At 38.6% G+C, this 12814-nt stretch overlaps 1 protein-coding gene across 8 annotated transcripts in view; it reads left to right on the top strand.

Moving 5' to 3' along the window:
- The window catches only part of raly (RALY heterogeneous nuclear ribonucleoprotein), a 114740-nt gene that overhangs the window by 61017 nt on the left and 40909 nt on the right, over positions 1-12814 (top strand). The gene's annotated exons all lie outside the window — the stretch shown is intronic.

A 12814-nucleotide genomic window follows, 5' to 3' on the forward strand; every position in this document is an offset into this window, starting at 1 on the left:
CCTTAATACATTCAAATATTGATGCAATTAAAAAGAATACATATATTTATTGGATCAAAATAAATCATGGACATAATTTTGATGTCCCTGAAATATCTGAAAAGGTTAATGAATTGTTTATTTTTCCGTTAAGCATTATACACTCACTTTATTAGGTACACCTATTCAACTGATCATGAACGCAAATATTTAATCAGCCAATCCCATGGAAGCAACTCAATGCATTTAGGTATGTAGACATTATCAAGACGATCTGCTGAAGTTCAAACTGAGCATCAGAATGGGGAAGAAAGGTGATTTAAAGGGTTAGTTCACCCAAAAATGAAAATTCTGTCATTAATTACTTCCCCTCATGTCGTTCGACACCCGTAAGACCTCCGTTCATCTTCGAAACAGAAATGAAGATATTTTAGTTGAAATCTGATGGCTCTGAAAGGCCTCCATTGGCTCAATGCACGGTTCACTCTCAAGACCCTTAAAAGGTACTAAAGACGTCGTTACAAAGTCCATCTCACTACAGTGGTTCTACATTAACTTTATGAATCGGCGAGAATAGTTTTTGTGCGCAAAAAAACCCTAAATAACGACTCACATAGTGATGACGATTTCAAAACAAGGCATCATGAAGCTTCGAAGCGTTATGAATCAGCGAGTCAAATCTGCAGTTTGAATCGCCAAATTTCAGCAGTTTGGCGGTTTGACACGCGATCCGAATCATGATTCAGCTCACTGATTCATAACGCTTCGAAGCTTCATGATGCCGTGTTTTGAAATCGTCATCACTATGTGAGTCGTTATTTAGGGTTTTTTTTGCGCACAAAAACTATTCTCGCCGATTCATAAAGTTATTGTAGAACCACTGTAGTGAGATGGACTTTGTAACGACGTCTTTAGTACCTTTTAAGGGTCTTGAGAGTGAACCGTGCATTGAGCCAATGGAGACCTTTCAGAGCCATCAGATTTCAACTGAAATATCTTAATTTCTGTTTCGAAGATGAACGGAGGTCTTACGGGTGTCGAACGACATGAGGGTAAGTAATTAATGACAGAATTTTCATTTTTGGGTGAACTAACCCTTTAAGTGAACGTCGCATGGTTGTGGGTGCCAGACGGGCTGGTCTTAGTATTTCAGAAACTGCTGATCTACTGGGATAGCAGTTTCTGCACAACCATCTTTAAGGTTTACAGAGAATGGTCCGAAAAAGAGAAAATATCCAGTGAGCGACAGATCTGTTGATATCAGAGGTCAGAATGGCCTGAGCAAATAGAAAGGCAACAGTAACTCAAATATCCACTCTGAACGCACCTTGAAGCAGATGTGCTACATCAGCAGAAGACACACCGGGTGCCACTGCCATCAGCTAACAACATGAAACTGAGACCACAATTTGCACAGGCTCACCCAAATTGGTCAATAGAAGATTGGAAAAACATTGCCTGGTCTGGCCTGAGTCTTGATGTCTGCTGTGACATTCAGATGTAGGGTCAGAATTTGGCTTAAATAACATAAAAGCATGAATTGTATCAGTGGTTTAGGCTGCTGGGGGTGTAAAGCTTGGTTTATACTCGACGCGTTCGCACAAGCGCAAGGGTGCACAGCATATTTTGTAACTTTGCACGCAGCACCACTTCCAAAGATGCACGGCTTCGAGCCGATTCTGACCGAGCAGATATATCCATACACCCAATTTGCGCTTGCCAAATGAATTGCTTACATTTATAAAATTAGCCTACAATAGCAGAAATAAGCCTTTTTAATGAATGTGTAAGAAAAATGTTCAAGAAATTCAATAAAAAATTTTATGAAATTAGAAAATATGTAAGAGATTGTTGTTTATCTATATATTTTGTTCTAATGTCACAAGTAATAATCTCTCAAGGTTTTACTGGATTTTACACGATTCTTTGGTTCTTTTGTAGTGTGGGTTTGGTGAAGTGTAATATAAAACAAACATCTTCACGTGTGTACCTTATTTTGTCTCAACACTGCTTCCTGATGGTTTAGAGAACAGTACAACGGCGAGCACATCATGTATAAACGCCTCGTCCGTTTGAAGAGTAGCGTGCGCAGTCAGCGGAGGCTTCCGGTGCAGAGCCAGGCAAAAGTTAAAAAAAGGCTTAATGGTGTGGGGGATATATTATTGGCACACTTTGGGCCCTTTAATACCAATTGAGCTTCATTTAAACGCCACAGCCTGCCTGAGTATTGTTGCTGACCATGTCCATCTCTTTATAAGCACAGTGGACCCATTTTTTGATGGCTCATTCCATCTCAAATGGCCTCCAGAGATTCGCATCATGGATGTGCAGCTGACAAATCTGCAGCAACTGCATGATGCCATATGTCAATATGGACAAAATCTCTGAGGAATGTTTCCAGGACCCTGTCCAATCTATGCCATGAAGAATGAAGGCAGTTCTGAAGGCAAAAGGTGGTACTAGCCAGGTGTACCTAATAAAGTGGCCAGTTAAAACTCTTTTATTAGACAAATCTGATCAATTCATTTGTATGACTAACATACAACGACTGACTGCCATTTTCATTTTTTTCACCCAAACTACTGCATCATTATCACAAGCAAAGATGTTAAAATGCCTCTTTGTTTGGTGACAAACCAAAAACAGATTTCTTTTAATATAATTTCTCTATTCATCAACCCTTCGTCAAATGTAATAAATAAATCTTGTTACTATTGGTGCTGAACTATTTTGCGATTCACACCTTTTTTTTTAAATGCCAAGCGGTAACAATTGTGCCAGCTATTCTACTTCTATGAATGCGCAACTCATAAAAGTTTAGTTTTGATTCAAAAAGCCTTTTGTAGTTAGAAATGCACTTCTCCAGAAGCCCACATGGCTATAACGTCATCGCATTTCTTTGCCATGCTCCTTTCCTCAGCTTTTTTACAGTCTTATTGTGGCTGTATATGTTTGAAATCATAGTTCTTTGTTAATGTAGGTTAAAGTCTCTCTTCATTCTTCTGAGGCTCAGGAGCACAGAGACAGAGCAAACATTTCTTTGTAGCTCTCCTCTTCTTCCTTTCTCATACCTTATGTCTCTCGCGCTCTCTGTCTCCTCCCTGCCTGCTCCCTCTTCCTCCTTCTCCCAGAGCAGTGTCTTTTAAGTATCTTGCCGTCTTCTCTTCTCTCCTCTCTTCGGGTCACAGACATCAAAGAGAAGTGCACAGAATGCCTCTTTATTCTGACAACAGCCCAAGAGAGTATCTGACTGCAGAAAACGGCAGCGGCGGTGGCTCAGGAGAGGCAAGGCGAGCGAAAGACGTTTATTGTGTGCAAAAAAATAGGATACAGTTTAATTTAACGCTCCATTAACAATCTATTAATTTAATAAATATGCAAGTGTGTGATTAAATGAAGAGGTTGGTATTGTGGCGCAGATGATTGAGATTTGAAATGCATTTTGTATGCACGTCTGTGATCTTGAAATGGCTGTGACGGGTCCGCGCTAGGTGACGTGACAGGTGTCAATCAAAAAGACAAAAGTACACTCTTGTCAATGCAATCAGTACATGTTGTCATGACATCATTTTCCTTCTTAAACATTTACATGAGATTTTAGATTGCATACTTCTGGGAGGTCCTGCTGCGACAACCACACACAAGTAAGGCCAGTAATTGGAGATATCGCGTTTGTCAAGAAACTCCCCGCTAACACATAACACGCATGTGCATGACGTCACCGTTTTCACAGATTCGCTTTTTTGTTGATTACATGGAGACAAAACCATGCACTTTAAAACTCGTTTTCAAAGGTTTGCGTTTTCCGGCTCCCAAAATGCTGTTGTTGTGTAAACGGACCCTTAGGTCTTTCTCGACTGTTTAGGTTTTACTAAAAGGGGTGGTTGATTATGATTTCACATTGTAAACTTTAGTTAGTGTGTAATGTTGCTGTTTGACCATAAACAACATCTGCAAAGTTACGACGCTCAAAGTTCAAAGCAAAAGGAGATATTTTCTTTTAAAGAAATAGCTTTTTAAGGACTACAACAAACGGCTGGTATGAACTACACAAGCTTCCTCCTGGGTTAGTAACATCACTAACCCTGAAATTGACATAAACCCCTGCCCCGGGAACACGCAACAAAGGGGGTGAGATTATCATGACAGAATATGCTAATCAATGACTTGAAGATAACTCCACATCAGCTACGTTAAATTCATCAACTAACCATTCAGGAACATCTTTGTTGCATTCTACATGTTGTCACTTTTTCTTGAGTCTCTCCATCATTGTCCAACTCCGGTTTGAACATAAAAGGCTGAACAGTTTCATTGCCTGTCTGCATGAGGTTATCAGAGCTAACTGGAGTTCCTGAAGCTACGCCTGTGAGCAGCAACTCATTTGCATTTAAAGGGACTTTTTTGGTCACCCTCAAAAAGTGACAATTTTATCATGCAATAAAAATGATCAGAGGGGTATTTTGAGCTAAACCATCACGTACACACTCTGGGGATATCAGATACTTATTTTACACCTTGTAAAAGGGGGCAATCAACCACCCCTTTAAGACATAACCTACTATGTTTGCTAGGATACTCACCAAGACAGGCATGTTGATAATTTTTGTGTGAATTGTCCGTTCAAGGTTTAAACACATATAGCAACATGTAGTGTTCAGGTCTCACCTGCGCTCGTGCACTATATCAACACCCGGGTGATGACGGTGTAAATGACTGGGTCATGTTCGAGCAGACGGCACTCGCATACAAGAGTGATTTGTCCACGCTTTTTGATCAGCGCTGTTGTAATGTATTGGGAAGCCAGAATGTGTATCCATCGACAGAAACATACATTAGCCAAACTCTGTCTGTTTTACGCGTTGATATTTTTAACAAACCATATTATAGATGCGTATTATATTTGAGATGACCCGCGGTGCAAGTACGTGTCGAACCGTGGGTGGAGAACGGTACGGTTCGTTTTTTTTCTGAGAACCGTTACACCCCTAGTTAGCATACTTGGCCTTCACGCCATGTCACTTTCATAATGGGTTGATTTATGCTAGTTAATTTTTACAGGAATACTAGCTTACCTGTAACACAGGGTTGTTGTTGTGTCAGATGGTGGGGGAAGGGTGTATTGTTTCAACGGCCACTAACCCAAAAACTACGCAACCATGGAAAATACCCCCCCAAAAAATGACCCGACAGACTCAACACTGTGTTTCTTAGAGTATGCTGTTGAGATGAATGGGAATGCAAATAGATCCGTTTTTATAGACTTCCTTGTGTTAACGAGCTTAATTAAGTAACCTGTAACCCCGAGCTGGTGTTACTCCCCCTTATTTTTCTCCCTTCACATCATTTGAGAAGAGTTTCTGAATCATTGCACTATGAAAGCAGCAGAGGTAGCTTCACTCTGATGGATGATCCAGTAAGCTGAGCAGAAACCTTGAGCGTCAGCCACAAAACCTTGAGACGGGGAGCACATAATGAACCTCCCCTTCAGCAAGTCTAAGAAAGAAAGAAAGAAAGAGAGGGAAGGAGGAGAAGAAAGACGAGATAAATAGACAAGGCTTGGGGGAGAGGGAAGCAAGAGTGGGAAGAAGGCTTAGCATTAGTGTGTATGGCTGCATCCCAATTCACATACTTATACTTCATACTAAAAGTATGCTTCGCTGAAAGGAAAGTACATATTTTTGAGCAATATTTATGGACTGGTGGGTCACGACTACATTAAATATGGGCGCACTTGCAATGAGGATAAATACATGTCAGCTTTTGGCAGTTCAGTCCAATAATGAGTCAAGAAAAAGATGATTTTCGCTTCTGAATATATACTTTCCTTAAATAAAATATGCCAAATGTAGCTAAGGAGCCATCAGATTAGAAAAGTTGAAATATAAAATATGAACAGTTCTTCTGGTACCATGTTAAATTGTTCATGGTATATATTTGGCTTTCAAATCATTCAGGCTGCAAATTGTCAAAACAGTAATATTCTGAAATATTATTGCAATGTAAAATAACTGTTTTCTATTTTAATATGCTTCAAAATGTAATTTATTCCTGTGATGCAAAGCTGAATTGTCAGCATCATTACTCCAGACTTCAGTGTCACATGGTCCTTCAGAAATCATTATAATGTGCTGATTTGTTGCTCAAGAAATATTTCTTATTATTATCAATGTAATAGCATTTTTTCATGACTCTTTGGTGGATAGAATGATCAAAAGAACAGCATTTATATATATATATATATATATATATATATATATATATATATATATATATATATATATATATATATATATATATATATATATATATATATATATATATATATATATATATATATATATATTTAAAATCTTTATTAACATTATAGATGTCTTTACTGTCACGTTTGATCTAGTGTTGTCACGATACCAAAATTATGATTTCCATGCAATACCAGTACCTCGATACGATACTGAATCGATACCACGGCAAAAAACAGTAAAAGTAATTGAATAATATGACAGAACTTACTATTCATTGTTTTATAAATGTATTTTAAAAAACTAAAAACTCACTTGGCCAGCATAATCCTGCCCTGTTTTTTGACCAATCCCTCCTCTTTATTTACAAATAATAATATAATAATAATAAATGCTAGTGTAAACATCCTTACAGAGATGTTTGCAACAATCACATTATTATCAATCTTGTTAACACTAACCTTTCACTTCTGAACAGGCTGGGAGGACCAAAATCTTATGCCATGATAGTAATTGTTTCATGAGTAATTTAATATTTACAGTTACAATATATAGATATTTCTTTTTATTTTATCTTTGTTTTTAAAAAGTAAGCAAAAATGTAAATTACAAACAATATGACAAAAACAGTGCTTTATTTTTCAGCTATACAGTAGGTCTATTTAACAGTAGCATTCAAGAAAGAAATTAAAACAAATGTAAAAAAAAAATTCTATAAATTAACTATACACTGATTCTTAATAAATATATTGAAGTTATTCAGTCAAGCATGGGGGGGGGGGTTCTATTTTCTTTTGTTGTTTGATTAACATTAATCACACAGAATATGCGGTCCGACCCTTTAAGAGCTGCACGGACCCAATACATTGTAACACATCCGATTTCTCACTCAACTCTGTATGTGTTCATTAAAGACCTATCCGACTGTGTTTACCTTGTTTACCTGAATACTCGCCAGGACGTGCGTTTTTACATATGTTTGACCATTCAAACCCAATAATCCGCTAAACTGACATCGCAATCTCATGCTGTCTGGGTGAAAGTGAGTACTTTTCTAGTACCGGCATGGGCGTCAGAACCATTGTATGTGTGCAAACCATTGGACACTTTTTACGATCAATGATATTGGACCCACTCACTTTTATCGTCTCTGATTCAGCACGTCTGTTTATCTACCGCTAACCGATAAACACTTGCTATTAAACATGTTAGACACTTTATTTCCACTTTTCTAATATGTTCTTCATTTTTTATTGAAAATAAATGCCTTTCCGATCTGATATGTGATGGGAAAAGGGAGTAGAGTGAGTTCGGCAAAAGGCGGATTCAAACCTCGGTTCGATTTGCGTCAAAATTTGCCGTCTTACCCCTACACTATTGCTGCTCTCAATGATATGGTGATTTCCGTAAGTTTGTCTTGCCCAACCAGACTTTTAGCAAACAAGGCGGTATGTTTGTACTTAATGTAAATGGCATCTACTCCAGTAAAATACATTTTGCTTCGACACCCATGAGTACCGGTATATCGTGCAACACTACTTTGATCAATTTAATGCATCATAAAAGTATTTTTCGTTCACCAAAAAATGCATACTTTTGAACAGCAGTGTAAATTAATGTCATTTTGTTGCTATTAGATGACAAGAATATAGGTGGTGCGCACCATGCATACCTGGGGAACATGCTTCATCAAAAATCTAAAAATAAGTTAATTCAACACACTTAAAATGGAAGATGTTGTGTGCATTGCGTTATGGGATGCATTGCCCAGTGCACTATGCTCTATTGCAGTGGTTCTCAACCTTTTTTGGGCCAGCGCCCCCCTATCCACTGTATAATTAACATTTCGCACATCATATGGGTATTCCTTGTGTATATAACATTTGCATAATACCCCAAGATATACATGCTGCATACTGCATAGATAGCAGTATAGTAATACAGTAGCACGATATTCTGAACATAACCTCTGCGCTTGTACTGTATATAGGACATGTAGTATGAGAATTGGGATGCAGGCTGTGTCTGATAGAGTAAGAGAGAAATAAAGAGAGATATGGGTGCTTACAAAGCATGTAGCGTCCGCTGGTATAGCTGCCAATTGGAAGTAACGTACTGCCTGCAAGAGCAAATTAGCCTCTAGGGAGTTCTTCACCTCAAATTGAAATTGACAGCAGGTGACACTCACAAACTCATTAAAATACCTCTGGCAGAGGTCGGCCTTATGCTGGGCCAGCGCAGGCCAGACAGTCTATCAACAGGGGGTGATAAATTAAATATTTTGTCCAGAGCCTGAAACGGGGCGGAGTTTTATTCCTGGCCTTTCGAATTATTTAACTAAGTAACTTGTCCAGGGAGTTCAAAGTATTCTGGATGGAACGACCTGCAAAGTTAAACGCTGCCTGTTATTTATTACCAATAAAGTTTTTATAGCTGTTTGGTGTTAAAGTGTGTTTAGAGGAGAGGTGCTGAGATGGATCTCATTTAGAGAATGCTAACCTGATGTTCTTTGTAAATTTGGCTACATAAATCCATTTGTGCACCACTTTTGAGGCATTTGGCTTGCAGAGCGAGCCATGCGGTCAAGTTTGGGTCTGTTTGGATGAAAGCACGTGCCTCTGTGTCCTTCCCACCCATATGGCAAGTGCTGGTCATTAGCAGTGATTTTTGTTTCTCTGTCTCTTTTGCTCTCTCTTTCAATTCATGACTAGCGCCACAGCTTGCGTGTGCCTGCCATTTAGCATTTGCAATATCGACTGCTGATCTTTTCTGATTCAGTTTAATCCACTAGAGTCGAGTGACGTGCAGCGTGTGGCATGCATGAAGGGAATTAGATGTCTCTCAGACAGGACTTTGAAAACATATGCAGCTGACTGCTATATTGTCCTTACTGTGATTAAACTTCACATGCGACACTAACCCCATTGGAATCAGTTGTGAGCTACATGTTCTTCATGTGAAGACCATTTTTGTCAAGTCTTTTTTATCTATATAGTGCCTTTCACACATTATTTCAGACATGTTTACAAAAATATATATTTGTACATTTATATTTTTTGGAAAGATTTTTACAGTATGCATCACTGTTGATTTCAATTGAGTAGAGTTTTATGTTAGTGTGTTTCTAAGCTAACAACTCCTAAGCACAAAAATGCATAGCACATACATTTACATAATACATTTTTAATTGAATATTTGAATATATTATAAAATTTAATTTATTTCTGTGCTCAAAGCTGAATTTTCAGCATCATTACTCCAGTCTTCAGTGTCACATGATCCTTCAGAAATCGTCCTAATGTGCTGATTTGATTTGATTTGAATTTGCTCAATTATGCAAAATTCACTTTTACATGGTGTTTGAACTTAAATGTGTGTCGGCAGTGTGTGTACACAACCACCCTATAATAGTACAAATCCACCCACTCCTCTTTTTTTAATCCCAATAAATCATTATCTCAGAATAAGCCGTTTGTAGTTTCTATGCAATGTGACATCACTTTGCACAGGCCCCACCCATGACTGCTGACAGACTCCGCCCTATTAGCATAGACCCCGCCCTGAGTGAGCTTACGTTCACATACATAACCGACTGTGAACTTTGTTTTGACATAACCTTATGTGTATTTGACAGTTTAAAGGGTTAGTTCACCCAAAAATGAAAATTCTGTCATTAATTACTCACCCTCATGTCGTTCGACACCCGTAAGACCTCCGTTCATATTCGGAACACAAATGAAGATATTTTTATTGAAAGCTGATGGCTGACAAAGGCTTCAGACAGGCCTCCATTGGCATTCAGTACATTTACACTCCCAAGACCCATAAAAGGCACTTAAAACATCGTTACAAAGTCCATCTCACCACAGTGACTCTACAATAATTTTACGATGCGACAATAGTTTTTGTGCAAAAAAAAATCAAAATAACACCTTTATCCAACTTGTTCTTGTCTTCCGTGTGTGCCTCCACGACGCATGCGCGAGAATATGACGTAGCGCCAGGGTTCGGGATTCCATGAAATGCACACTTTAGCCCGATTTTGAGAACTACGCCGAGACCTAAAGCACGATCAATGTAGAATTCAACAGCTTAGACACGCGCGTCTTCCTCTGCTTGTAAACAAATCCCTTCTGGGTCATGTGTCTGAACGCCGGATCTGCGTCATATTCTCGCGCATGCGTCGTGGAGGCCCACACGGAAGACGAGGTCTTATAAAGGTGTTATTTAGATTTTTTTTTGCACACAAAAACTATTGTCGTCGCATCGTAGAATTATTGTAGAGTCACTGTGGTGAGATGGACTTTGTAATGACGTTTTAAGTGCCTTTTATGGATCTTGGGAGTGTAAATGTACTGAATGCCAATGGAGGCCTATCTGAAGCCTTTCTCAGCCATCGGATTTCAACAAAAATATCTTCATTTGTGTTCCGAATATGAACGGAGGTCTGACGGGTGTCGAACGACATGAGGGTGAGTAATTAATGACAGAATTTTCATTTTTGGGTGAACTAACCCTTTAAGCGCAATAAGACGTGAAAGAGAACTTAGTTTAATACTCAAAGGAGCACCGTCTGAAATCCAGCTCTCTGCGTGCTTTGGGTGTGTGTACTCAGAAAAACATATATCAGAAGTTTAAACTGATATGGCTTTAAAATGCATGCAGATAATAAACTTTCATTTGCAGATAATAAACTTTCATGATGATAAAGAACGGCAATGTCACGTGAGATAAAGATGATAATCAAAATCAAACAAATGTTTTAGTTTTTGGGAGAGTGTCCGATGCACAAGCTGTACAGGCTCCGCCCTCTTGTGCAGCAGCTCATTTGCATTTAAAGATACATGCACGACAGCATGATTTTCCTTCCACTCAAAAACGGGCATTTACAACATTATAAATGATCTGTGGGGTATTTTGAGCTGAAACTTCACAGACATATTCAGGGGACACCTGGGAATTATATAACATCTTGTAAAAAGGGGCATAAATGCTTAATATTTTTGTGGAAACGGTGACACTTTTATGGGATCTTTCAGGATTCTTTGATGAATAGAAAGTTCAAAAGAACATAGAAATCATTTGTAACATTGTAAATGTTTTTATGGTCACTTTTGATCAATTTAATGCATCCTTGAACCTGAATAAAAGTATCTTTTCTTTAAAGTTGGTTATTATATAATTTAATTGTATGCATTAGACTTTGGCCTAAAGGTGGTTTCATTCTCTTTTTCACCCTGATTCAACATTCCCATCACTTTGCTCTTTTTTCTCTACTGGGTCAGGCTACCCTTTTCTTATCCACTCCTGCTCGTTCCTCTTTTTAGCCCCCAACTGTCCCCTACATCCACTCAAATACTCGTTCCTTCTCTGCCTCATCCCCCTCATCTATGTGTGTGGGTTAGATGTATAGGAAGGAAAAGGCCTAGGCTTGTAAAAGAGAGGCCTAATGAAGAATGTATCGATTTCCTATAAGAAGGATTTAATCAAAGTCCCACGACACATCCACTGGGACAGAAGCCTCGCTACAGCACCAAATTACACTTCATACACCATCTATTTTTCAGCCACAGCGATAAATGGAGGTGCCGAGCAGATAGATGAGAGTCCCTTCAGCTCGTTCATCATACCCAAACTAGGGGAGGAAAGCAAAGTGATTGAGACGGGCAGCAACAACAGCCAATGATAAATAGATCGGGAGGTGTCAAGGGGGCGGGAACAGCATTCACCATTGGAGGAGGGAGCTTTAATTGAATTTGGGAAGAGAAGGTTATATAATGAATGATTCATTTGATCCATAAAAAAATATATGGCATTATGTCAGTGAGTGCTGTGTTGTTGTTGTTGTACATAGAGTGTTTGTAGTTTATTAGACAGTAAAAATAAGTAATTCAATTGACTGAACTGTTACTGTGGGTCGTTACACACTACAGTGGAGGAACTTTACATGCACAACAAATCTGATGTGGATTTGCATCAGCAAAATGCTGTTTGTCAGCAAATACAAGGATTATCATTTGGATTTGAATATGCTAATTTTACACAAACACAAGCAAATTCTATATTTGGCCAATTAATACCATAAAAAATTTCCTCTAAGTGTGGTTATCCCTGATTTTGTAGAAATAAATATTATTTCAGTGTATTTGATTTAGGGATATTCTGCTTGGGAAGAGGCCATAGGGAATGAATATCTTTGTCACTAAACAACCCTGTATTGTTTTAAAGTGAACATGAATCAAATGTAACCCTATATTCTCTTTTGACCCTATTTTTTCTCCTAATGCATTTAGCAGATCTTATAGGGTATGCATTGACATCACTTTCACGCTGGAACACGCCTCCTCAGCCGGACTGAGTGGCAGAAGAGCTGCTGCATGACTGGATTTAATAGGGGAAACTGTGAAAATGGGGGTAAAACAAACAATTATCAGTTTAAAGGAACACGCTGTCTTTTTGGGACTTAAGCTTATCTGTATCCCCCAGAGTTAGATAAGTCCATACATACCATTCTCATCTCCGTGCGTGCCATAACTCTGTCTGAAGCACCCACCGTTAGCCTAGCTTAGCACAAAGACTGGAGGTATATGGCT

Source organism: Gobio gobio, assembly GCF_949357685.1.
Source record: "Gobio gobio genome assembly, chromosome: 17".
Classification (NCBI taxonomy): Eukaryota; Metazoa; Chordata; class Actinopteri; order Cypriniformes; family Gobionidae; genus Gobio; species Gobio gobio.